Here is a 27,788-nt window from a genome sequence, read left to right on the forward strand (position 1 = left end):
CACCACACACACCACACCACACGCCACACACACACCACACACACACCACACACACACCACACACACCACACACCACACACACACCACACACCACACACACACACACCACACCTCACACACACACACACACCACACACACCACACACCACACACACACCACACACCACACACACACCACACACACCACACACCACACACACACACACACCACACACACACCACACACACACACACCACACCTCACACACACACACACCACACCTCACACACACACACACACCACGCACACACCACACACACCACACACACCACACACCCACCACAAACACACACACCACACCACACACACACCACACACCACACACCACACACACACCACACACACCACACCACACACACACACCACACACACGCCACATGCCACACACACGCCACACACCACACACACACACCACACGCCACACACACACACCACACACACACCACACACCACACACACACCACACACCACACACCACACACACACACCGCACGCCACACACACACACCACACACACCACACGCCACACACACACCACACACCACACACAGACACACACACACCACACCACACACACCATACCTCACACACACACCACACACACACACCACACACACACCACACACACACCACACACCACACACACACCACACCTCACACACACACCACACACACACACCACACACCACACACACACCACACACACACCACACACCACACACACACCACACGCCACACACACACCACACACACCACACACACACACCACACACACCACACACACACCACACACACACACCACACACACACACACCACACGCCACACACACACCACACGCCACACACACCACACACCACACACACCACACACCACACACACACACACCACACACACACCACACACACACCACACACACACCACACGCCACACACACACCACACACACCACACACACACACCACACACACCACACACACACCACACACACACCACACACACACCACACGCCACACACACCACACACACACTACACACACACCACACACACACCACACCACACACACACCACACACACACCACACACACACCACACACCACACACACCACACACACCACACACACACACCACACACACACTCTTGCACACCCCTGAGATGTGGTCCTGCAGCTTGCTGTAGGAAGAGAGGAGGTTAAGTTTCACTTAAAGGGGCCAAACCGCTTTCCAGTGAGGCGAAGTCCATTCATGGTTACACACAGATTGCAGAATAAGATCTGCTCTTCATTTGTTGAGTTTCTTCATAGAAGAAAAGAATTACCTGGTGGCTTCTATGAAGCCCTGGGCAGGTTATGAGGCTGCCAGACTCCTATGAGCACAGGCACAGCTGCCCTGACCAGGAGCCTCCAAACACAATGCTGGCTCAAAGTCAGAGGGGTGTCCTGACTTGGGTGCCCCAGTGTTCTTCCTGAGGGTAGAGGTTCCTCTCTAAATATGGATGGTGCTGTCCCCCATGGCACCACCCGGGTTTTGGCTAGGGGGCGCCACAGGTGCCTTGTATGCGGCACCAGAAGTGTATGCAGTCACAGCAGGTGTGATGCTGTCCCCCACGGACCCCCCACCCCGTTCTCTGCACAGATGGGCTCCAAGTCTGATGGCAGTTATTGACACAGGGCCTCCCAGCACCAGTGAGATGTTGTTCCCTCCATCCGCACCACCTGTGTATTGGCCGGGTGGGTCCCAGTTGTAAGTGGGAATACCAGGTCCTCCAATCATGAGAATGATGTTGTTCCATCCTATACAACCACCACCTGCATCATAGGCAGGTGGGCCCCTTGGGTTTGGAAATAAGGTAGAACTAGAAGTGTGTTGAAGCCCATGGGTGGTACCCACACTTGCAACTCCAGCAGATGTGGGGTGCTCTGATGGAAGGTGGAAACTGACATGTCCCTTGACAGAGATTTCTTCTCCTTGGTGATGGAACTTTTAAATGTAGGTTTTCTATGTCCAGATGGGCCCTGGGTACAGTAATGGAAAGTGGCCTCGAATCGTGGGGATGGTGGTGCCATGGGGCCCCTGCCATCACCGTACCACCTGTATTCAGCCCAGGTAGGCCCCATGTATTTGGACTTAAGGTGGAATCAGGTATGTTCCCAAATGCTGAGATGGTGCCTGCCCCTCCTATTGCAGCAGCCTTGCTGTGGTCAGGTAGATGGCAGGTTATCTGGCCCAAAGTAGGAACAAGTGGTGCTGGGTGCCCCACTTAGTTCTGCCCCAAAGTTAAGTGGTCTGGATGCCTCTGAATGAGTGAGGCCTGGGGCTGACACACTGACCCCAAGGCTCCCACCGGCCGTAGGGGCTGCAGGTCCCATGAACAGTGGGCCCAGTGTGGTATTGGCAAAGAGCGAGCTACTGTCCCCAGTACTGGGCATCCTGGTGGCAACTCCAAAGCCAGTAGCAATGGATACAGCCCTGGGGAGAATGCCTGGGTTGTCGCCAAAGGCCGGCTGTGTGTTGATGGTGGTGGCGAATAGGGAAGCTGGCAAAGCTGACTGCATGATGCTGACTCCCGGTGGCTGGGCTGCAGGAGGGGTTAGGACTTTACCTTGTGCTGGAGCTGCTGGGTTTCCCAATAGAAAATAATCGTTAGGCCTCTGCCCATCATTGGCCCCCAGTGTGGCCTGAGCTGGGAGACCTGGGTCCAAGAGAAGCTTCAAGTGTTTGTCTGTTGGCCGACGTTGCAGGAAAATGAGTCGAGGCATGGGCTGAGACATTGCTACCACTGGGTGGTGTGTTCTCAGAACTAGGAGCAGCCATGTGAAATGGGTATTGGTCCTACCTGGAGACAGGGGCAGACTGGAGAATGACAGCATAAGAAGGAGGTGTGGGGTCCATAGCTTCGGTGTCAGAGGTGCTGCCTGCTGAAGCACCGATGACGGCCGAAGCCGTAAATGGGGGTCTGGGGAAAACAGGAGCACCAGGGAGAGAGGCTCTCTGCTGCCCATCAGAGGTCGCAAATATGGGCTGAGGGTTGGTTTGAGGGCCAAAGGGATGGTTGAAATTTGGGGTGGCGCAGGGGACCATTGGCACAGGTGGGGTGCCTCTGCTCCACCCTGAAACCTGGGGGAGACCTAAAAGTGACAGCTTGGGGAAGGGCAGGAGCGTCCATGTCAGTGACATCAGGATCTACAGTAGGCTGGAAGGTCAAACTTCCAGGAACCATGACCATGCTGGTGGAAGGGATTGCCATAGAAGTCATAGACTGCCCAGTTAAAATAGGGGGATTGATGGTAGGGACTGGAAGAGGGTAGGTAAGTGTAAAGGAGGGGTAGAATCTACACAAATGGGTGTTGGGGGTTCCTTTTCATGGGACGGTGGCTGGAAGGAGAAAGTTGGGATGCTAGGAGGTGTGGGGAGGTCAGAAGTAAGAGGTGTTGTGGCTATGACTGAATGAAAAGGGCCTTCATTCTTCTTTAGTGGAATTCCCAAAATGGGATCAGAAGCTGAAGCAGGAAGAGAATCAGCAGGACTGGCAACTTAGGGACTGTGTCTCTTGTTTCCTGATCAATATTGGGTGTCGGGGAAGGTGGAGGGACAGACAGGATGGGGGACCTGGAATATAGGTCGGCCGAGTCGGTGGTAGTAGCAGGGACCTCCAAAGGGTGAATGGTCAGGGGCAGGGAGTCTGCAGTCTGTGAGGCAGGTGGGGAGAGAGAAGGGGCAGGCTGAGGGGCACTGAAGTCTTCCTTGACCTTCCTTATATTATTCAGGATCTTGATCCGCTGACACTCAGTGTTCTTGTCCAAGGTGCCTGGGTTTTTGGCAAGAGCTAAACACGGAAGCTTAGGAGCAGGGGGCAGCTCACCTTGATCCCATGTCAGTGGCAGGGTCGACCTCAGCCCCGGCAGCAGCAAAAAAAGCGTCAGGGGAATGTTCCGCTTGCAGGGCCTACCGCTGGTAGATGCCAGGGAAGCGGAGCTCCTTGATGGGATGTCTGAAGACTTTTCACGCTGCAGCTCCTTCCCAGACATCAGTGAGCGTGGCGAGCTGGGCCGGTGGTCTTCACCCAGCACTTCTTTTGTTGGCCTCTCCAGCAGCGGGGAGCAGCGTGCGGCTGGGACAGAGAACACCATGGCATGGGACGCGGGCTTCCAGGGAGGCAGGACGTCTCCAGGATCTCCATCGGAGCGGATGACACGGCTTTCTGAGGAGGAGCTCACTGGAGACATCTGGGCGTTCTCACTCATGTTGTCTTCTGGGTGCTCGGGAAGGAGGCCCAGAGGCTCAGGATCGCACTCGAGGCAAGTGAGGACTCCGCGGGTCTCCTGGGGCCTAGATCCCCATTGCTACGGTGGTCCTTCCGATCGTCCTCTCCTTCCGTCTTTGTGTGATCCTCCATCTTTGCCATGCCTCTTTGGGGCTCTTCTTGGACCTTCACCTCACTCTCCTTTGGGCAAGGAAGTGGGAGATGACTGGATGCTACCGGCTTCCTAACCTTGACTAGCTGCTCAGGTGGTGAACGCAGGAGGGTAAATTTGCCCCCCGGTGGAGGACTCTTGATGATTCTCGAGTGGCTGAACGTCATGGAATTATGAGCAGACAGCACAGGCTTCTTTGGCGAGTCCCTCCAGTTCACCAAGGGAAGAATCCGCAGATGGGAGTATCTGGCCTGCTGAACGGATACTGCCTTTTTGGTGCAATGTAAAAGCCAGACGATGAAGGCACTCGATCTCGGTGGGACAGCCCGTGACCAGGGCAGAAGACAGGCGCTGGAGCAGCGGGGTGATCCCGGTCAGATGTGGCAGCCTCCCGGGGGGGCAAAACCAGCAGGTGACAGCCCACCGGGGCCCCACGGTGGGGCCAGCAGCGGGGCCAGCGCGGCAGAGCCAGGTAGGAAATTTACAAAGTAAGTTGCCCCTGTAGAACGGGTTGTACGCCAAGCGATCCGAGAATAGAGTGTGAAACTGGGAGAGCCTCTCCCTAGCTTCTACCTACTCTCGAGCTCTAGCACTCACTGGATGCTGCTGGATGGCTCAGTCTGGCGCTTGTTACGGGTCCATTGTATTGTCACAGAGAAAGGGTGGGTGGGGCGGGGGGTGGGGTGGGGGTGCACGCAAGCCCAGCCCGTGGAGAAACCCCGGCCCAAGGGCAAAGGGCGGGACCCCGAGCCTGACCCCTTCTGGACTTTCTAGTGGCTGGGGCCTCTCGCTGTGGGTGGCAGGTGTTTGGCACCAGATGGGCCACCATGAGGAGACTGTTTAGCAATGTGGAAGCCTTCTCCGCCAGAGCTCACCCTGCCTTGGCACGGCTTTGCAGGCCCCTTAGCCCTGGGTATGTGTCGGCCAGCCCTTCCCCGCCAAGGGGCCCAGAGGCCAGAACCTGCTCAGAGCTGAGTGCAGGAGGCACCCAGAGCTTGCCAGGGTGTGACCCGCCTCCTCCGGGGACCTCCCCAGCTTCTCTGCGAGGCCTGGAGACAAGAGTGCCTTCTCCAGGGCTGCTCAGCTGCCAGCATCACCATGAGCCAGGCGGTGAAGGTTTCTGAGCAGGGGATGCAGAGCCCTGCCCCGACTGGATGCTGCACCCCACGATGTCCCTTCCTGGCAGATAGGTTCTTTCTTCACTTCTTTTTCGAAATTTGGTAAAACAACATTTAAACCCTCGACTGTTCTTCAGGGTATACAGATGGTAGTGGCTTAGCCGGGATTCGAACCAAGCCTTTGTGATTCCAGAGCTCGTGCTCTGGACTCTGGTGCCTTCTTATCGTATATGCTTCATGTGTTACTATTTTTTTTTCTTGTAGTCCTTATGGTACTTAGCCCTAAGTGCCATACCTGCAGTGAACACATACACTATCCTGTAGGAGGTCTGCTTTTGTTCAATTCATGAATTGGTCATCCAACACACTGGGTTCTAGTCTCAGAAGATACAGGTCAGGGACCACCAGTTGTCAGCATAGCACCACCCCATATTTCTAATTGAGGCTCGCAGCACAGATTTTCTCTTTGGTCTAGTTTGAAGGATCCAGATATGTACAGATTATATTCTAGATAAATCATGGGCTATCCTGAGAGAAATTCACCAGTGAATTATTCCGTATGGATTAGAAGCCAGCTTCTCTGGCCTTCCTGAAGTATATCCAGTAAGGCATCTCATTCGTGTCTAGAGAGCAAATATATCATTTATTGCAACTTCATCATGGAGCGATGTGTTGGTTTAAAGTACGATCAACACAATTTGGTCATTGTGAGTATGCCAGCTGGGCCCACTCTTTACTACACGTATGTTACTGTAGAGGTTCTTATGCCCAGGAGAGGAGACATACCCTTGGGTGTCTAGGACAAGGGAAACGTGTTGTTTTTCATGAGCTGGAAGCTTCAGCATGGCAGGAAAGAATTGAACAATCCTGGTCTACACGTCACTGTACCTTGTTTGAATCTTGTTTCTTTGGCTTGCTTCACTGGAGTGTTTTCTCTCTCCTGGGGCTGACATTGTGTGTTATATATCAGGCATGTGACATGTAGAAGTTTCAGAACCCAGAATCATATAGATCAGTAAAAATGTATTTATATATTTTAGTTTAAAATCTATTTAAAATAACACTGGGCATAATTCATATATTCCAAAATTAGTTTGACCCTCTGCTCATGAGATCCTTTTTATGGTATGTCAAAGCAAATTTGGACTTCCATCCCCAATAAACTTTGAGGTTGGAGGACACAAAAGCTTTTGGTCAGACCTAAATTCTGTCTGAAAAAAAAAGGGTAAATATTATAAGCCCTTTCTAACCTCTCCAGGAGCAGAAATGATTTACAGCTGTAGCATTTAACCATAATTCCTTGATCTCATTTGAGAAGAGTTCAGTAAGAAACAACCTCTTGATTTCTGTTTGTTTTGTTTGTTCACTGTGTTCTTGTCTTGCTTACCAACAATCCATTGTAATTCATGAGTTAGTATGGCAGCAGGCTGAGTGTTCCCTGGAGCTCATTAAATGAACTTTTTTTCCTAAAGTGAATTTTGTCTCCTTGTTTTCAGCCCCTCTTCTTTCCTCTGCCCTGTACTATAACCAGAGCTCAGCAAAAGCTGACTGGCTTTGTGCAGACCCTACTTAGGGTAATCTTTTCTTAATTATTTTATTCATCGCTCCGCCATTTCATTGTTTGCCTTCTCGAAATGTGTTGAAATCTTTCTGTGGTTGATGGCTTCCACAATGTCTTGGCTTTTATTGGTTTATTAATTTTGGTATTTCTACACTTGTATTTAAATATGGTTTCAGGAGGAACACAAAGTATATATGTTTCCTAGTCTGCCATCTTGAGCTGAAACTCCGTGTTGATTTTAGCATCCAATGTTCCCATGGAAAAAAACCCAACCTTGGCATTAATAGATGTAACACTCAAGATGGCAGCTTTTCTTGAGCAATCACTAAGGATTTAATAACTATCTCATTGAGTTGATTTGAGGGTTAAATTAGATAATGAACACGAAAATGCTTTGTAAGGTTTAAAAATCTGTAAAAATGTTTTTTGTTATTATTTGATTTGTTGCTATTTCAACTTTAGCTGACAGTTGTTTATGACTTTGCTTATGTGAGAAAATGCCTTCTGGTTTATTGTTTTGAAAGCCACATTATATTTTTCAATAACTCACTGGAAATGGCATCATTTGTAAAGGTTAAGGGTGAAGGCATAAAAGTTTCTTGACACCTATCACTTTACGATGTTTTCAGGAACTAATTTACTCACGTATTCCTCTTCCAAATTTTGTTGAGGACCTACTACCAGCCAGATGCCTTACATCAGGTGTTGGAAAGCATTTTCTGGATTTTAAATATCTTAGGCTTGTGGGCCACATGCAGTTTCTGTAGCTTCTTCTCCTCTTTCTTCTTCAACAAGCTTTCTAAACGTGAGAACCATTATTAGCTCACAGTCCCACAGATCCAGGCTGAGACCCTGATTTGATTTGTGGCCATTATTTGCCGATTCCTGCTCTGCGTCCTCACTGAGGAGGGGGACCATGTTTGAGTAGTCACTTCTTTGAATCAACTATTGATCTTCTGGGGCTTGTCCTTACTCTCCTACAGTCTCTAATCAACATGGCTTCCAGAGAGATCTTGTTAAAACATAAGTCAGATCATGTCACTCAAGTCTCTTCAATGGCTTCTTCACAGGAAAAGCAGAGTCCTCAGAGTGCCTCCACAGCCCTAGAAATCTGGGCCTCCATTTCCTCTCTGACTATTTGCTTCTCCTCTCCACTTTGCTCCCTGTTTTCCACACACTGAGATCCTTTCTGATCCTTGGATACTCCAGCCCCACTCTTGCCTCATTGCCTTTCCATCTGACTGTTCCCTCTGCTTGTACTATTCACTTCCCAGATATGCACCTTGCTCTCTCTCACAACCTTAGGTTCCCTCTTAAATTTTATCTTCCCCATAAAGCCGACATTGATCACTTAGTTTCAGATCGCAGCCTCCCCCTACCAGCTAACAATCTCCATCTCCCTTCCTTGCTTGCTGTTTTTCTCCAGCACTTACCTGATATACTAGTTATTCTATCCATTTATTTAATTTTTATTTACTATTTATACTTACGATTTTATATTTGCTTATTTACTTTTGTCTCCCACGCTCAGCTCAAGAGAGGGTATAGTCATCTCTGTTAATCACTGTTCTGTTTCCTGAACATGCCTATAAAACATACTGAAGAATGGTACCTGAAATTTGGTAAGGGATCAGTAAATTTTCTTGGCTGAATGAATAAATACGTTCATAAATTAATGAACAAATCTCCGGGGTTTCTGAAATGAGGAGTAATGAGAAGAGGAAGGCAAATGGTTGGGACAGGGTACTGCAAGCAGTAGTATTTGGAGTAGTCGGATAGCTATCCTAATAGATAAGATTTTGTTAATGTAAGTAGTTTCAATGAGAGAGCTGGGAACTAGGGACACACAGCATCAAGATTTTTATAATGCATTCTGTAGAGTTCTTTTTAAGTGTGTACAAGTATCATTGAAAATATATGCATGCATATACACCTCTGTTACTTTATTTAGTGCTTTACAAGAGCCCCTCAAGGAAGGGGTAGTAGCAACTCTCAGTATCCTTCCTTTCTGATGAGCTTAGTTTATTCAAAGTTACATCATAATTTATTTGTAACTGTGAAACTAGACTTAGTTTTTGACTAGACCCTCCCTAGAAACCTATGACATTAATAAAACCAACAAAAATTTGTTCAGTTTCCAATGATAAACACACTGCCAACTCAATTATGGGCCATCCATTTTAATGAAGGGAAGAAGTGATGTAACAAATACAGAGGAAACAGAATATTAAGTTTTGTCCTCCATTGATACTAGTAACAGATAAAGTGCGCTCCAACGCCTTTAAGATAGCTTGAGACCATCATCTCTGTCATGGGCAGGGGGATGTTCAGCCAGGATGTCTTTCTCTGTCACTGAGAAAAATTTCCATAATATATAATGATACTTACTGAAACAGATATGGGGCATTTGGGTAATTAGGAATCAGCATATTTTTCTGGAAGCCTTGACTACAAAATGAAGACAGTAGATTTGGACACTTTCAGCTATGAAGAATTTGTTTGGATATTCATCTTTATGCCAAATGAAATAAGCTTATTTCATCTCTGCAGCTTCCCACATACCATTTTCCAACCTCTATTTTGTGTTTGGAAAGGCTTTTAGAAATTAAAAATCAAGTTAGAAAGTAAGTGACAACTTAAATGATATATGGAATATTTTTCTAACTTACAAGAGCATGCAGAATTAAATATGACCCAGTTCAAATGTTAATTTTATTTTAATGTGTATGTTGGGGTGGAGTCTTCAAGGTGTCAGAAAACAAGAAGTCACCCATCCTGTTTGGAACTGCAGCACACCCACACCTTCAGTTACCAGTTCTGTTCATTCCACAGAATCATCTTCAGAAAACATACTGTTTTCTATGTACCTGGTATATATCTCAATTAGTTTGGAGAATTTCCCAGTTACCTCTTAATATGTAGTGCTCCAATTCCAATCTTGCCAAGTCCTGTACCAGTGACATAGCACACAGGAGTTTTATTTCTCTTTCTTTCTCTGGGTTGTTCAGAACCCAAGGAAAGAACAATGGAATGGGATCGAAGAGATCAGGGTTCTTGTCCCAGATTTACCATAAAATAATTGTGTCCTCTTGGGAAAATTATGGTTATTCTAGGCCCCTTTCCTATTCTTTACTTTGAAAGAGCTGCACTAGATGACCCCAAATACATTGCGGTCTTTGCAGGAGTAGCTTAGATGTTATTGGTTTTCTGAAACAAATGAAGACAATGACACATGAAGCTGTGCAACATCTCTGTAACTGTGTTTTCTGAGAGGTGCCTCCATTTTACAGATGATAAGATGATGGAGCACAGAAGTAGATGTTTTGACCAGAGGTTCCAAAGTAAATGGAACTAAACCACAAGTTTCCTTCTTTCCTGAAGCTTACTTAGCCAAAAACATAGGTTGCTGAATATTAAGCTGTAAAGCATATTATCAGTATATTTTAAAAGAAGCTCTTCTTCTAGGATTTCCAATTAATAGCAGGCGGTTTTGAAATTCTTAGAAGATCATCTAATTTTGTGAGATTTACAGCTCTGTTTTCCTGTCAAGCAAGTTGTATTAGTGCCAGACAATCATCTGAGCTTCTGGATGCTTCTCTGAACCTCTTGAAGTTTTCTTCTTGCTATCTGAAATTCATGCCAGATAAGCCTTTTTCTAGAGCGTATGTACACACTTGTATAATTTCATATACGAAAGCGATGCAGTGAGTCCGGGTGGGGGTTAAGCCCTCATTCTCAGAGTGGTATTGAGCTCCTGGTGAAATACAATCATCATTTCGTCAGAATAGAAAAGCAGTTATCTCAAGTTTTTAATCCCATTAACTACTTATACATTTACGTATGATACGTGTATTTATTGTACCTACTAGGCGTGTTCTCTTTGGGAAGTACAAAGCTATTTGAGACATAGGTTGTTCATTTTTTTGTTTTCCCACAAATACTGTGACCTTTTGAGCAGGAAGGTCTATATTTTTACTAACATCTAGAACTAGCAGCTAACACACTGTCTAAGATGTAGTCAATAAACATGAAATAGATCAATGAACACATTTTAAAGTAAGGGCCAGGACATGAACATATAGAAATTTTTCATTTTCAGTCACAAAGCAACAACAGACATAAAAATGACACAGACAGCAAGTGCTACAGTCATTCAAAGAAGGCATAGATTAGATACAACAAGGATCTCCTCTATGGCACAGGGAACTGTGCTCAATATTTTGTAATAACTTATAAGGGAAAAGGATCTGAAAAGGAATCACTGTGCTGTACCCCTGAAACTAACATGACATTGTAAATCAACTATACTTCAATTAAAAACAAACAGACAACTACAACTAAAAAAAACCAAAGAGGTCATAGAAGTTCTTATGAGATTCCGTAAGAGAAGCCAGATGAGGATGGGAGAGATGGCTTTTGAGTCAATTCAGAGAAGTCACAGAGAAACTAGTCTTTGACCTGAACTTGAGTTTCCATTAAGATTGCAACGCAGGGATATTACAGATGAAGGTAATCACATAAACTTACTATACTGAAACTTGCAGAGGTTATGAGTGTTGTTCGAGATCCCAAAGCAAGTGCACTGGGGAATCAGAATTTTAAGTGAGGCCTAAAGAACTAAAAACAAACAAACAAAAAAACAAGCCCTTTCTGTGATACCACGTTGCCTTTGAAGTCGTTTTTTTGGTGGGTTGGTAGAAACTGGTTCCGGTGTTTCTTGCAGGAATGACTAGTCCTGTCCCCGCCGTTCCCCACCCCCGAGTTGATCCTCAAAGTTTCCTTTAGGATGGACTTGCTAGAATGCAGACACACAGGTATTCATGACGCCTGTGTCCAGTCATTTCTCCTGCCATTGCCTGCTTCACTTTTGGATTATATGAACAATTCACTGTCTTCATTTATGCTTTTCCCTCCTCCAAGAATTCCTTTCTCCCTATGGGGCAACTGCCCACTATTTTATATATTTCTACCTGCTATCTCTTCTTTATTTCCATCTATGTTCCTTTATTACTAAACAAAGAAAAACAGGTATGAGGGTAGGGCAAGGCCATACTTGTCTGGAATAGTAAAGAAGTTGTGTGGGTTTTTGGTGAGAAAATCCTGAAGCGTACAGGTCTGCATGTTCCCTTTGAGGCATGTGGAGGGGTCTGCTTCTGAAGAGTTTTATTAGCAACGAATCAAGATGTTTTTGCACAAGGCTCCTGATAAGCTGTTGGTATACTAAGAGTAAACCAGAGTTAGCATAGTTTCTGATTTGCTTTACACTGGAAACGTGGATGATCATTTTTTACTGCTGGGGGTGTTGGTGGTGGGGAGTGAGGGAATGTTCCTTTCCTCTTCCTGATGTCTCAGTCCTGTCACGAGAGCTCTTAGGGTCATGTCAGCCCTGCTTCTTTCCTGACTCTGCCCCAGAGTGATCAAGTGACTTATATAGAAAGCTTGAAAACAATTAAGTGGGCATGCTTGCCTTGACTTAATTCTGTTCTCTGCCTTGAGAGTGTGAGTGGAGTCTTCTGTTTCTCGCATTCTGTGTATTACTAGTTAGTAAATCTGCCCAATTCTGGAGTTCAGTTATGGGATCATTTCATTCAAACTGGATTCTCAAGCCAGGGTTATCAACAGTAACAGGAATATTCTGACCTCATCTTTGCTCTTTAATCTTATTTCCTAACTTATTCCAAACCTAGATGGAATTAAGGCATTGCACTTGCTGGAAGGTAATTAAAAGACCCTAACATTTGGTGCATTACCTGGGAACACTGAGAAAGAAAAAGAAAGGAGCAGACGTTTTGGGGAAGAAAATGTCCATATAGAAAATGTTTTGGTAGTGCCAAGGAAGATAGTCTTGTGCCTTGGTCTTTAATGTATGGTGGGATGTTGGGACCTTTTGAAAATATTTAGGTTTGTGCAGTAAACTGCTGAAGCCTAGAAAAGGTTTAATGCATGCTGTATTAGCCTCCTTGCTTGCTGTAACAGATTACTACAAACTTGGAGGCTTAACACAATAGAAATGTACTATCTCACAGTTCTGGAGGCCAGAAGTCTGGTATCCAGGTGTCAGCAAAGCATCTCTCCCTACAGATGCTCTAGGGGAAATTCTCTCCCTTTCCTCTTTCAGCTTTTGTTGGTTGCCAGCTTCCTTGGCTTGAGGCCACATCACCTCAAGTATACACCTTAGTATACAGAGACCTTTACCTGGCACTTGTCTCTGTCTTCACGTCACCCCCTTTCTGTGTCTGTATCTTTTCTTTTGTCTGTCTCAAATCTCCCTTGCCCTTCTTGTATAATAAGGAAAATTGTCATTATATTTAGGACCTATCCGGATAATACAGGATGGAAATCCCATCTGAAGATCCTTAATGACATTTGCGAAGCCTTTTTTCAAATGAGGTAACAGTCAAGGATTAGGACATGGATATATCCTTTTGGGGGCCACAGTTCAACCCGCTACACCAGCCGTAAGATACTTTGATTTTGGCTGATGGCGTGGGATAGTGGCTGTTTCTGTAGAGCCACTTAAGTAAAGGTCTGACATAAAGAAAAGGGGCCTTAGGGAGTTGCACGTGGCTGAGCAAATACCTGGAGTAGAATGAATAAGGCACCTCCAGGGTCTTTAGTATACAGAGACCTTTACCTGGCACTTGACTTTAGAGTGTGCAGGAGTTTACAGGGCAGGAAAGTCTCAGGCAGCCGTCCACCTTGCCTTACTCTTCAGGTACAGTTTTTCCCAAGCAGGCTTGACTGAGACAAAGACTCAACTGTAAGGAAAGCATGTCTTGTAGAACTTGTCGGCATTGACACATATGGTCTACCGTAGGCTCAAGTGACTCCCTTTACATGTGGACCCAAGCTGACACTGGATTTGTTGATTATGCTGGAGAAAGAAATGTTCTCTTAAAGGCAGCCGCCTTTGGTCTGTGCAGTACCATAGCAGGAGGCAGTGAAAACGGCCATGGCGACATAGGACTGTCAAATCTACGCATCAGAACTGGAGGTGTAATGTCACTAGACAGAACCCGTAATCAGTTCAGTACTGCAGTGTGAACAACAAGGTCATCAAAGGGGAAGGATAACTCAAGAGTCCATGCGTGATAGATGCTCAGGGCTGTGTACTGCACATGGCAAATTCATAGTGACAAATCAACCTCAGGCTAAAAGATTCCTCCTGGTTCGAAGTTTGCAGGTCAGAAATTTCAGATAAATGGCATAGACTAATGGACATCCTAGTGAGGCTAAAATCAAAGAGACTTTATCTTTCTCTCAAATGCCACTGAGTTTCTGCCATGTTCTTCGGTCAGATTCTGTACTGGATCCTGGGAACAAAAATGTGCCTAGTTTCACTATTCTAGGAATGGGGATTGGCTTGCTTTTGAGATTTTTAAAATTGTGGGGATAGTGCAGTAAAATCAGATTGTATCTTATTAACTCTTTAGACTCTTTAAAAGTATGGTTCAAGAGAGACTTGATAAACTGATAAAACAGCCAAGGCCCTGAGGGACGCACACCCGTGTCAGTGACAGAAGTCCAACCTACAGATACTGAAGAAGCCCTCAATCCCATTCAGGCACTGAAAGCCCTGTCACTGAGAATGAACCAAAATGTACAGTTGGGAGGATTATTTATGGATATTTAGGACTTTGGATTTTTAACCCCCAGTAACAAGGAAACTTGATTTCAAAATTGGGCTTTAATACTTTGGGACCTTAATTCATAAGAGAGTTTAATCTGTGCCCTTTTAATTTCTCTCTGAAGAATTTGATACTGGTGAAGGTGTACTTTCAAATTTGCAACATTTCTATGATTTCTGAATTGTATTACTGGAATGCTTTTATGTATTTAATCTTAGTTTGTCATTTAACCTCATCAGATTTCTATGGTTAGCTGTGCTGTGGATGGCTGGTAGAACAAAAAGTTTTTTCTGATCATTGGATATGAGTAGCCTTGGAGTTAATTTAACTAATGCAATTTCTCACCTATATCAGAGACTTCTGGGATGAAAATGTAAGTCATCCACCAGCAGTTCCAGGAGGCCACTCAAATGAGTAGCCCCATAAAAGTGGGAGCAGGACTGTCCTGATAAAGGTCTATTCTTTTCCTGAAGGGAGAGCCATATTCTGTTAATTATAGGCTTAAAGGCATAGTTCAGTGGGTTGAGAGATTTTAAAAAGCAGGGGAGCATTAATGACAATTTCCCTTCTCATGCCTAATGGTACCACCATGTGAAGGGAATTTGATTAGTATAACTTTTAACCTCCCTGCTCTGCACTGACACTGGCTAGGTGAGGTGACCTACTTGACTGGCAAAGTTGGGAAGAATAACTGGCCATGCTTTGCTAAGCTCTTCTTTTCTTCATCTTGGGAGTGAGTCTGATGATAGAGACAAAAGTTCTCTGCTCCACCGTGAGCATGCCCCTTTCACATGGGTTTGCCTGGAACCTACTTGCTGCAACAAAGTGGGTAAGTCTGGATAATTCTAGAATTCAGTTGAAAGACTCACTTGGCTATCTCATGAAGCCCCATTTTCCAACATGGGCTCTAAACAGTAAAAAGTGACATAATGTGTGGGCTCCAGTGCAAAATGAAAATATAGTGCCTCTTGTTCAAACTGCAAAGAAAAAGTGTTGTTGAAAGTATTTGTACTGGAGTGCATAGTGTCCTCCCCAAATTCATGTTCACCTGGAACCTGTGAATGTGGCCAAGTAAATTTTTTCTTCAGATATAATCGAGATGAGATCATACTAGATTAGTGTGAGCCCTAAATGGGTTCTGTGGGTTGTTCTCTCTTCTCTTTTTCATATATGTCATCTTTTTCAGCAGAAGTGTTTGGCTAATATTGGGAAGTAACACGAGTAAGAAAGGATATGATAAGATTCCTTGGGCATTCTTGTTTCTTAAAAAAACAACTGCTTTCTTTCTGTGTTAGAAGTGAGTTCAGATTCAAATGGAAAGCATGGCCTCCCGGAGCTGTTAACACCTTCACTTAGTCTTGGATGTGACCAGTAGCACAGAATTCTGGTGGAACTCAGTAAGCCTCCAAATAGCTACAAAATAAGCATGTTATGGAAGCCACACAATAAGCAGGGTGAAAACTATATGTGAATGAGGCAGCAGGAATGGTGGCAGACACACATATTGCACGTTTCCTTTGCTCATGCATACATTTTATTGTCCCATAAACTTTACTTACAAAACGTAAGTTCAAAGATAAAATTATTAAGAATTTCAAGGCAGCAATAGCAGAGCATGAAACCAAGCAAGCGTGGGGCCCTTCTGAGCATGGTTCATGAGGGACTTGATAAACTGATAAAACAGCCAAGGCTCTGAGATATACCCACACCATGTCAGTGACAGAAGTCCAAGCTACAGATATTGAAGGAACCCTCAATCCCACTCAGGCACTGAAAGCCCTGTCACTGAGAATGAACCAAAATGTAAATTTGGAAGGATTATTTATGGACCTTTAGGACTTTGGATTTTTAACCCACAATAACAAGAAAACTTCATTTGAAAAGAAAGTGTGAGGTCTTCAGGTTTGTTTTTCTTTCTCAAGATTGCTTTGGTTATTGAGGGTCCTTTGTGGTTACCTATAAATTTTAGAGTAGTTTCTTCTGTTTCTGCAAAAATAGGGGATTTTGATAGGGTTTGCATTAAATCTGTAGATAGCTTTGTGTAATATGGACATTTTAACAATATTATGTCTGCTAGTTCATGAACATGGGATGTCTTTCCATTTATTTATGTCTTCCTTAATTTCTTTCAGTAATGCTGTAGTTTTCGGTGTACAAGTCTTTCATGTCTTTGGTTAAGCTTATTCCTAAGTATTTTATTCTTTTTGATGCTATTGTAAATGGAATTGTTCTCCTAATTTCTTTTTCAGATTGTTCATTGTTAATGTACAGAAATGCAAGTGATGTGGGTATGTTGATTTCGTATTCTGCAAACCAACTTTGCTAAGTTGGTTTATTAGTTCTAATAGATTTTTTTTTTGAAATATTTAGCATTTTCTACATCTTTTTCAATAGTTTCACTTTCAGCCTAAGTGTATCCTTAAATCTAGGTGACATTTTGACCTCCATCTTAGGCTTTCATCTTAATTCTCAACTTATTCAGAGTCATAGTTGGTTAGTGTGCTCCTTATTGTTTGCCACTTTGGAGAATCCAACAAAATGTTCTACTCAAGCTGAGACCTCTTTTCTCCTCCACCTCTGAACCTGAATATCACTTATTACTTACTTCATTCTCTTAGAACTTAGCATTTGAAGTTTAAATGGTGATCTTTCTTAAAGGAGGTCAATATGCTTACCGAATTCAAGACCTCTGGTGAGTTGTGTCAAGTGTGTAGGAATCGTATTAACTTGTTGGCTCTTGGCACCCCTGGAAACATTTCTAAAGTGGCCTTTGAGCTTGATATTCAGGTTTATTAGACACCGCATTAAAGATTTTAACAGAATAAGAGTAGGCTGGTCTTTCCTAAAGCAGAGTTTATCAAAGTGGGACCTTCTAGTCACCTGCATCAGGCTCATCCTCGCTGAGTCATTGAGTGCCCTCACCCCGCCCCCCAAACTATAAACTCCTTATAGACAAGATTTATGTTTTATAGCTCTTGTTCCCCTTCCCTATACCTAAATATGCCTGGAATAGAAGGTGCCTCTAGAAAAATGTGTTGATTTATTTTAAACTACATTAAGTACATGTATATGTTCATTTCCCTCTGGGAAAGGAGGCTACATCCCACAGGATTCAAATACCAAGCTTCTAAACTTCCTTGAACCCATAGATCTATAAATAGTTGCATAACTATCCTCCTTCTATACAACTCTAAGATGATCATATCAAAGTATGATCATTAATTGTTTTTAATTGCAAAGAGATAGTAAGCAAAGAGAAAGAAATTGCTTCTTAAAAGAACTTCTTCCATCAAAGTAAAGACTAAAGGTCAAAAAGTCAAATTAATATGGCATTTGTTACTATTCTAAATAATAAAGAACACTGACGAAATATCACAGTGCTGATTGCTATTATCATCTTTTCACTTTCCATTACAGTTGTTTATATTATTTTCTTGGGATTTCACTGAAGTTATCAAGGTTTTTCAATAGTCAAATTAAAAAACAAAATCCCTTGAAATGCCAATACAAAGAAAAATGTGTCAGAACATGAAAAATGTTTTAGACAAGTTGACAACATGTATTCTTTGCTCATTTCTCTTTTTGAGACAAGTTCCATCTTATTCACACCCACATGTACAATACACTGAATAAAATACAACCCCATCACTCTGTGGTGATAAAAAAGAAAAGACAAACTGGTTCCAGAAAATTCCTCTATTCCTAGTATCTTGTTGCATCTGGCAAAAAAAGCATTTTGAAATATTCTCTAATTTTTTGTCTTTTATTTTATAATAATTTGCTTATTTATCTCAATGTATATATTAAAAACTCATGAGAAATATTTTAACATTTGGTATTTGACTATTCCTATCTGTTTCCTTTAATGTTTCCTTTGCCTCCTATGATGATCTTTTAGGATAGACTGCACATACCACTCTCATACTCCCCAGACTCTACAGCCCCATACACATGCAAAATAGCTTGTGGGGATGTATTAACATACACTTGGTTGAGGCAGGAAGGCTGTAGGGTACATAGTTTTTACATCTCAACATTTTAAGTGTTTTTGGAAAGTAACCTTAGTTTGAGTGCAAGTTCCATTGATTATCAAATGCATTTCAGGTATACCTAGGTATGTCCAGTAAAATGGTAAGGCTATATTACTGGGAGACTATTTACATGAACAAGTGAAAAGAAATCAGTGAAAGAATGTATTATAACCAAGAGTCAGATATAATAGGTCAATCAAATAGAATGTAGATCCCAGAAACATGTCCACACATATAAGGACAATTGACTTTTCAACAGAGGTGCAAAGCCAATGTAGAGGAGAAAGGATAGTCTTCTTGACAAATGGTGCTGGAAGCATGTAGTACACGGATATTGTGCATAGATAGCCATATGCAAAAGTATGAACTTTGATCCCTACCTCACACCATATAAAGAATTAACTAAATATAGATCAAAACATAAATCTCTAAAACTTGGACAAAATCTTTTTGACCTCGGGTTAAGCGAAGATTTCCTAGAGATGACACCAAAATCAAGATCCATAAAAGAAAAAAAGTGATAAATTGGGTTTCATCTTTGGAAGCCATTATTAATAAAAGAAAGGCCACAGGTTGGAAGAAAGTATTTACAAATTATATACCTGAAAAGACTTGTGTCTATAACACATAGAACTCTCAAAACTCAGTAATTAGAAAAAATTTTTTAAATTAAAAACATGGATAAAAATATTTAAAAAGAGATCCTGCCAAGGAGGTGTATGGATGCAAGTAAGCACATGAAGCTGCTCAGTGTAATCAATTATTAGCTAAATGAAAATTAAAGCCACAGGAGATACCACTACACACCTATTGAATGGCTAAAATTAGACAAGTCCAGCCACACCAAGTATTGGTGAGGCAGTGTAGGAACTGGAGGTCTTTTACACTGCTAGTGGGAAGGAAAATGGTACAGTCACTTCAGAAAACAGTTTGGCTGTTTCTTTATAAGTTGAACATACACGTACTGTATGATCCAGCCTTTCTGCACCTAGATATTTATACAAGAAGAATGAAAGCATATGTTCATACAAAGACTTGTACATGGATCATCACAGCATCTTTATTTTTAATAGACAGAATTGTAACAACCTCAAGCATCCATCAACAGGTGAATGAATAAACATACTGTGGTATACTCATACAGTGAAACACTACTCAGCAAGACAAAATAATAAACTATTGATACCCACAAAAATATGAATTACTCTCAAAATCATTACATTGTGTGGAAGAAGCCAGATAAAAGAGTCCTCACTGTGTGAATCCATTTATATAAATTTCTAGAAAAATGCAAACACATCTATAATGATAGAAAACATATCAGTGGTCACCTGGGGATGTGGAGGAGTGAAATGTGGGGAAAAAAGGGACTTTATGAATGAGGCATAAAAACACTTGCAAGTGATGGATATGTTCCTTTTCTTGATTGTGTTGGCAGTTCCATGGGTATGTGCATATTTCAGAACTTAAATTGTGTTCTTTAAGTATGTGCAGTTTACTGTGTGTCAGTTATGTTTTAATAGAGCCACTTAAAAAAGGCTAAGAATAGACGTTTGTCTCAACAAATAAATGTAGCAAAGAACAGAAAAGTCAAGTACAGTATGATCTCTGTCAGTTGAATTTTCCTATAGTTTATTTCCCTCAAAAAATACATCGCAGTTCTTAAAAGAGATGGAACTCTTAATAAAAGGTAAAAAAAACATATTCACTGATATTTCAGCAATAGTTTTTGATATCCCTCTAGCAACATGTTATAGAAAAGGAGAAAATAGGGCTTCCCTGGTGGCGCAGTGGTTGGGAGTCCGCCTGCGGATGCAGGGGACACGGGTTCGTGCCCCGGGCCCAACAGGAGAGGCCACAGCAGTGAGAGGCCCGCGTACCGCAAAAAAAAAGCAAAGGAGAAAATAAAATTTACCCTACATCTACCCAGAACCTCTATGGCTTCACTGTGCTTGAGGATCATAGCCCCACTGTAACCCATCAGAGGCTCTAGTACATGTCTCTGGTTGCACTGATACCCAATGGCAGCAGTGGTATCTGGTGATAAGTGGTTTGCCTATGGCTGCTGGTGACTCTGGTGAGATACCTTCTGAATGTTTCATGCACAGGGAGACTATGCAAACATAGCAAGAGCAGGAGTGAAAGAAAATTGGAAGTTCTTTGTGGAGGTTGAGAGATTTGGTTGGTATCACTGTGGTAAACATGACTTATATACAGAAATCATCTTTTTTCAAAGATAAATGCAGGTGTAATGATTGTAGCATCTCATAAATGCTTAAATGAGCCCTAAACCATTGCTACCAAATTTCTTGGGCTTAGGAAGCCTCTCTGGATTGATTAAAGAAGAATTGTTAACCACTAGCAGAAGGCCATCATTTATATAATATGATCTCATATCCCAAGGGAGATTCTCTTAATTTATAACTTTTAATTGATATTTCCAGTGATTCCAAAGAGAGATATACGTAAAAGTGCCCTCATTCTCAAATAATTAGGAGATTAGGAAACCATACTAGTAATCCTAAACCTCATATTTGAAGTGCTTCCAGATTTAAGCCTTTTGAAGTGCTGTGTTTTCTCAACTACTTTTAAAAAAATTACTATTTAATGTTCTTTGAATCACAACTCTCCTACAGGGGACGAATATGCTAGAACAGATAAGAACATCTATTTTCAAAGGGCTTTCTACGTCAAGTTTAATAGTCTCCCAAAGTTTATATAACAGAGTCCCAAGCTGTTGCAAAGGTTTGACAGCAGTTCTGGGATTTATGTTACGTAGCAAAGGAAATTTACTGAATTCCTAAAGAACCAGTGATGCAGGCTCTTATTAATATTCTTGGTGGTAGTAAATACTCTTTCTTGCTGTTCTGCCTTAGAATGCTTCATTTTTCTTCTTCAGGGACTACTTGGCCATTTTAAAGGCTCATCAAGTTTGTTTTTTATCATTCAAATTTGTATTATCACTTTTCCCATTTTTTGTCTCCTCTATACCGCTTGATTCACATTGGCATATTTAAAGTTTGTTCATTTGGTAACATCAGGCTGCATCTTAAGGAAGGGCATGTAAATAAACCAAAGATAATTGTGTGTGCAGTAAGCTTAGGCTGTTTGCACACTTGCATCCAGCAATTTTATTTATTTTTATTGGTCACTCTTCAGAGATTTGCTAACATGCTTGAACTTTTACTGAGTAGAATCCTCTGGCTGCCTAAATCATTCACCTTATAATACTGATTCTCAGAGGTAGAGAGAAGGTTTTTATAGGTCCAGCACCAGCTTGACCTCCCTCACCCCCACCCCCACCCCCACCCACCCACCCCCGCCGCCCCGAGGGCCTCTGAGCTCTACTGCATGAAGCCAGTGCTGAGCAGGCACCTAGAAATGGACAGTCTCCCAGCAGGGAGAGTTATGGCTGGAAAGTACCCCCTTCCTCATGACTGACATCAATTATCCTGACCCTCCACACTACATTATCCCTCATTCATGTGCTTACTATGAAGTGATTTTCCTGTGTATGGGCCCCAAATACTCCAGAACTCTGCTTCCATAATATAGTCATAGGTTGCAGTGCTCCTGTCTCATAGAAAATAGTATTTGAGATGGGAACAGCCAGAGAGTTCACATAAACTCTGCAGCTAAGGCTATAAAACACGGGCAAGCAGGATACTTCTTTAGGGATTATGTTTTTAAACAGTTTCAAGACATATATGGCCTTTACTTCTCCAAATATGAATTATTTTCAGGCAAACGTCAAATTGTATGACATCTTACAGATTCCATTTTGTAATTACCTACACTTTAGCCGATGGACTGACACATTTTACTGAATCCCAAAATGCTTGTTTAGTTTCTAATAACCCTCATGCAACAATAGCTACCTTCAAACTCCTCTTACCAGGAGAGTTCTGGGGATGTGTTGTTCTTGGTTTCTTTCTTGATTATTAATGTTGTTACTTTATGTCTCACCAATTCATGGGGAGAAGCCTAGACCTGTACTTAGAGACCCTGATTCTTGGGCTTCTTAGTTGCGTGAATTGCTTCAATATCTCTGGAATTTAGTTTCCTCATCTACAAAATGGGAATCAGAACACCAGGACTGTTTTGAAGGTTAAGGGAAACAATGTACTTACAGATGTTTTGAAGATGGTCGTGTGCCGTAGGAGCACACACTATTATTACTACTACTTTATTATATTATTCTTCCTCCTGTTTCTACCACACTGCTAATAACAACACTGTGTGAGGTGCTGTCCGGAAAATATGCTCATCATTTTCATGAGTCCGACCTGCTTTGCACAAGATGATATTACATTTTATATGTCTTATTTTTTGTTGAGGAATCAGTTTGCACTTGAATTTCTATTTATCAATACCTATAAATAACTGTGGAATGAAGCCTGATTACAGAACAAAAAGGGAAAATAGTATTTAAATTCAAGGAGCAAAGAGAATCAAAATCAAGAAATGTATAAAGTGTTCACACCTGCTAGAAAAATTATATATTTTTATTGTCTATTTATATCAGACAATGGTCCCAGATGAGATTAAGTCATTTGATATATTTATTGTGATTTCAACGCTCAAAGGGATCCACTCAGCCTCTGTTTATCAGAGGAAGAGAAAGTACACACTGGGCAGAACCCTTCGTGAGGCTCTGTCCGTGAAAATCATAACATCACTCAAACCCCATGTATACTCCAAATCTTCATAACATGTTTTCTTAGAAGTAAATAGTTTTCCTGGTAATGCTGTGCCTAAAATTTCTGAGCAGCTTGACACTCCAGTTTACCCCTGGAGGACATTATTAGTCACTCTATTGTAACCAAAAAAAAAAAAAGCAGAGATAATACGTGTGTCTATACAGTATGCATGCTGTGTAATAACCAAGGGCACAGGGTAGTTTACAGGCTACTGATGGGGCAGCTCTGCTTGCACACAGCTCCGCGTCAGCCCCACAGGTGGGCTCTTTGATGACCTGCCGCCACACTATCACGTATGTGGCCTAACACGGGAAACTCTGCTTCCACATTTAGCATGTTTCCCCAGCCACAGATTATGAAAGAGAGAGCTAAACCTCAGTGGGTGGGTTTTAATCCAGACAGACACAAAGCTGATGATCAAATAAGTCTGCAACACCTGAGCTTAACAGGACAGGTTACCTGAGGAGCAGGCAGTGGGAAGAGGTAACCAGCTCAGGGTTAACCTGCTGTCGGGGGCTCGAGACAAGTGAGACCACAGGGAGGCCTGATGGAAGCCGCTGCTCAGCCATGACAAGGAATGAGGACCTTCCTTTAAGAACTGATTAGTGGTGTGTCCCTGTGAGGACCTGTAGGTGATTCAGAGCTCTGGACACAACTGTTCACCTGGGATCTGTGACCAGTGTAGTGCATGCAGCTCCATGGACCGTTTCCTTTCACATTTTTGGGCAATGACATGATCTGAGGAGGATCTGTTGTTTTTCTTGCAGAATTAAAAAAAAATATTTCATAAAAAGTATTTGGATTTACAAAAAGTGAAGGAAATATTGCTTGCTCTATATGGTGACTTGCTTGAGAATCGAGGAATAAGAATGTTTGCCGTATGAGAAGCTGACATCTGCAAACAGCCTCCCCACTTCCACCTCCCTCCCCAAATCTACCAGCTCCTGGCCAGTCCGGAGTTCCACTGGCACTCTTGTACAGGAGCTTTTTCATTACCGAATCCCAGACACCCGTTCAATTATTAAAGAACGGCCTGTTATATTTATTACAGAGGTGGCTGGTATTCCTGCCAGTTGTCGAATTTCAGTTTCCTGTGGTTGATTTTCATGCATGAGGAACACACAGCTGCTGGGTGGATGCCAGGTCTCCATCAATCTCCCCAGGCTGCCTCGACCTCAGGATATGTAAGAGTAGCGGATAAATTGGAAGATCAATGACTTGCCCCTCCTGCCTCAAAAGCTGCTATTGAGAAATTAATATGAGGATCACTATAAATAAAAGATAAAAGGTGATATGGCTTACCGTGTAAAATATTAAGGCTGGACACAGTGTGCTAGAGGAATCTAAAGCAAAAGCGAAGGAAATTAACCCAGTAAGGGCCTTTCAGCACCTTGCTGGAAATCCAGTCTGAGAAAGGGAGATGGTGCTGGAATGTGGCAAGGATCTCTTACTAGAGAAAGAGTTAACAAAATAGTTTTCCTTCTCTTCTCTGTGTCAGAGTCTTAGGGTGAGAAGAGATTGCAGAAATTATTCATCCCTAGACACCTTATTTTACATGAGGAAACTGAGGACCAGAGAGCTAAGTGGTTTGCTCAAATATTTGCAGCTAGCCAGTGATGGAGCTGCTAATGGACCTGAGTTCCAATGCTCAATCCTTTTTATCAAGCTATCTGCTATCACAAAGTCTCTTCATAAAACTATCATTATTGTGCTCTCTAGATCTTCCCTTAGAAGAACGCTAATTTGTAATCATGCCAGAAGCAGTGAAAGATGAGGGTATTTCTTAATATGCACTCAAGACCAAAGATCTACGTGCAGCATGCTAATAACTTGAGACAGATACTTGCAGAGCACCTTTGATTCTGAAGCATAACAGGGGACATTACCCACGTTTCTCCTGGGGAAGAGGAAACGGAATAGATGATCAGACTCAAAAAGATATGTGGAGCCCAAGAAAGAGTTTGGGAAAGAAAAGAAAAACGCCACTTGTATTAGGAGAACACTGGTTGTGGAGAAAATAAGGCCTTAAGGGGAGCAACTTGACCTCGAAGTGGGAGCTGAAGTTGAGGAGTCATGGGTTAATTTCATTTGAATCTAAAAGTCTAAATTCAACTGCTGGCTCTGGTGCACAATGGGTGTGCGCTAATCTTCCTGGCTCAACCCCAAAGTGACTGAATCCCCGGGATTTCCATCTTTAAGTTTGACTCTGCCCCTACTGACAGCTTGAGAAAGGAGACACAGGGCTCTTGTGGTTGCCAGACAGCTAGGTTCTGTCTACACCTTGATTTGCAATTCCTTTTGGCTGCTTCTCAGGACAACTAGATGGGATTTAGATTCCTTAAAATGCAATTATGAATCTATTGGCCTTGACTCTAGCTTCTACCCACGAATTCATTTGTAGTTGGCAAAGAGCATTTAATTTCTCATCTCCTGCGTCATTTAAACCTCTCTTTAGATCCGTCCTCACTCTCACCTGTTAATAATCAGGAGTCAGCTACATGAAACATTCAAGTCAGACTCCATCTCTTGAAGACAGATGCACTTAAAAAAAATAGTGGGATGCAGATTTTATTTAAAGCCAAGTCACTTACTGGGTGACAAAGGCTGATTCTCTCTTCAGGTTAAAAAAAATCAGCAATCTCAAACTCTTGCTTTTCCTTAAAAAAAAAAAAAAGCAAACTTCTATCAGAGCTATTTCTTAAGGGCCAAAAAGTATACGTTACAAAAAGAGAGAGAAAAAAAGATTAGCGATCAATGCAAGCTCACCCTGAAATGCGTGCCTCAGTTGAGAAATGAATATGAAGATCACTATAAATAAAAGATAAAAGATGCTATGTCTTTTGGAGTAGAATATGAGGCCAGTCACAGTGTGATGTATCAAGTTTAACCAAATTAACCCCCTGGGATAAACAGGGGCTTGGATTTTGCTGCATTTGAAAAATGAACTGATATTTAAAAAACAGGCTTATGTATGAAAAGAGTCATCCAAGGGCTCAAAAAGGAGAATTCAGTTTCTTTCCTTTTAGGTAGTCTCTCGTAGACACCTGCACAAGATTTGGAAAATGCTTTCCCCTGGGCAACAGAGAGCAGAGCAATCATTCAGCCTTTTGTGAAGGTGCACCAATTTATCTTATTGGTTGATGCGGTAGCTGGAGGCTCTGTTTAGGGGATGGATTATTTTTTGCCATTTCAGTCCACAAGCTTTGCTCAGAAAATATGCTTTCCATTAGGATGTACACAAATCACTTTTCTAATATACCATTCATTAGATTAATGTTAGTATTAGAGTCTTGTAGAGCACATATGTGTCTTGGGCATTTTTCCAAAAATGCATTATGTAACACATGGATTTCCAATTCATAATTGTAAAGGTTTCAAAACCTGAGCTTCAGAGGAGACTTTAGAAGCAGGCTAGCTGCAATGAATTTTTCACTCCCTTGCCTAACTAGTTTTCCCAAATTGTGTGCCTTTTCCAGGAAATGAGATCAAAATAAAAATGAAATCTTGGTCCAGTCGAAGTGATTATTTTGATCTGTTGAGATTTTCCAGAGTTTTCCTCCAAGTCTGTGCATGTAGACTCCTTTTTCTGCATGTTTTGACCTTCTCTCTAACCCTGAAAGAATATAGATGGGTTGGGTGACTCACAGTCGCTTTTGGAGAAGTGAGCTGAATTATTTAGCATAGGCAATGGGGGAAAGTGGAGGAGTAAGCAGGGAGAAATCTTTAGCTGGAGGAAAATTGGCCTACCTACACAAGAGTAAATATGGCATACGCAGCAATTCAAATACTCAAAGATGTCTGTTTTAGCAATAAAGACCAGATCTGGACACAGTCCCTGGCAGAGGCAAACATACACCTGCACGTTCACTTATCAAAAGAATCACAGAAGTGTGTTGAAAACTGCTTAAGTGAGAGACATAAACACAACTACAGATGAACGGACAGGAATTCAAGGCTTTAAATGCTGGACTGCTGGCCAAGCCGTCAGCAGGGTGAGCTCCAGCCAGTTTTCAATTGTGAGACACTAGGTGCACGTTACAGATATGCTAGGATGTTTGTTCTTCCTGCCCAGTATTTTAGATAGGATATTAAACACCCCGTTAAATGCCTGCAAGTGATGGCCAGAGTGAAGCTGTGGAGAATGATGGCTCTGACTTTTAATTTAATATGGCTGTGCCTTTGTCGAGAGTCTCACTCAGAATTTCCAGGGTAATTTTCGAGTCAACTTTTTTTTTTTTGGATACATCTAACTCACCTCAAGAATATATCCAGGTAGACTTGAAGTTAGGGACCAGCT

The 27,788-nt window shown here is 42.6% G+C and overlaps 1 pseudogene; it reads right to left on the reverse strand.

The window, feature by feature from the left end:
* Positions 1-1,893: 1,893 nt before the first annotated feature.
* On the reverse strand, positions 1,894-4,916 carry LOC149748985 (nuclear pore-associated protein 1-like; annotated as a pseudogene).
* Between the last annotated feature and the right edge of the window lie 22,872 nt (positions 4,917-27,788).

The sequence above is a fragment of the Delphinapterus leucas genome, chromosome 6 (genome assembly GCF_059928025.1).
Source record: "Delphinapterus leucas isolate spDelLeu-1000000601 "Yukka" chromosome 6, BTC_Dleu_Yukka2, whole genome shotgun sequence".
NCBI lineage: Eukaryota > Metazoa > Chordata > Mammalia > Artiodactyla > Monodontidae > Delphinapterus > Delphinapterus leucas.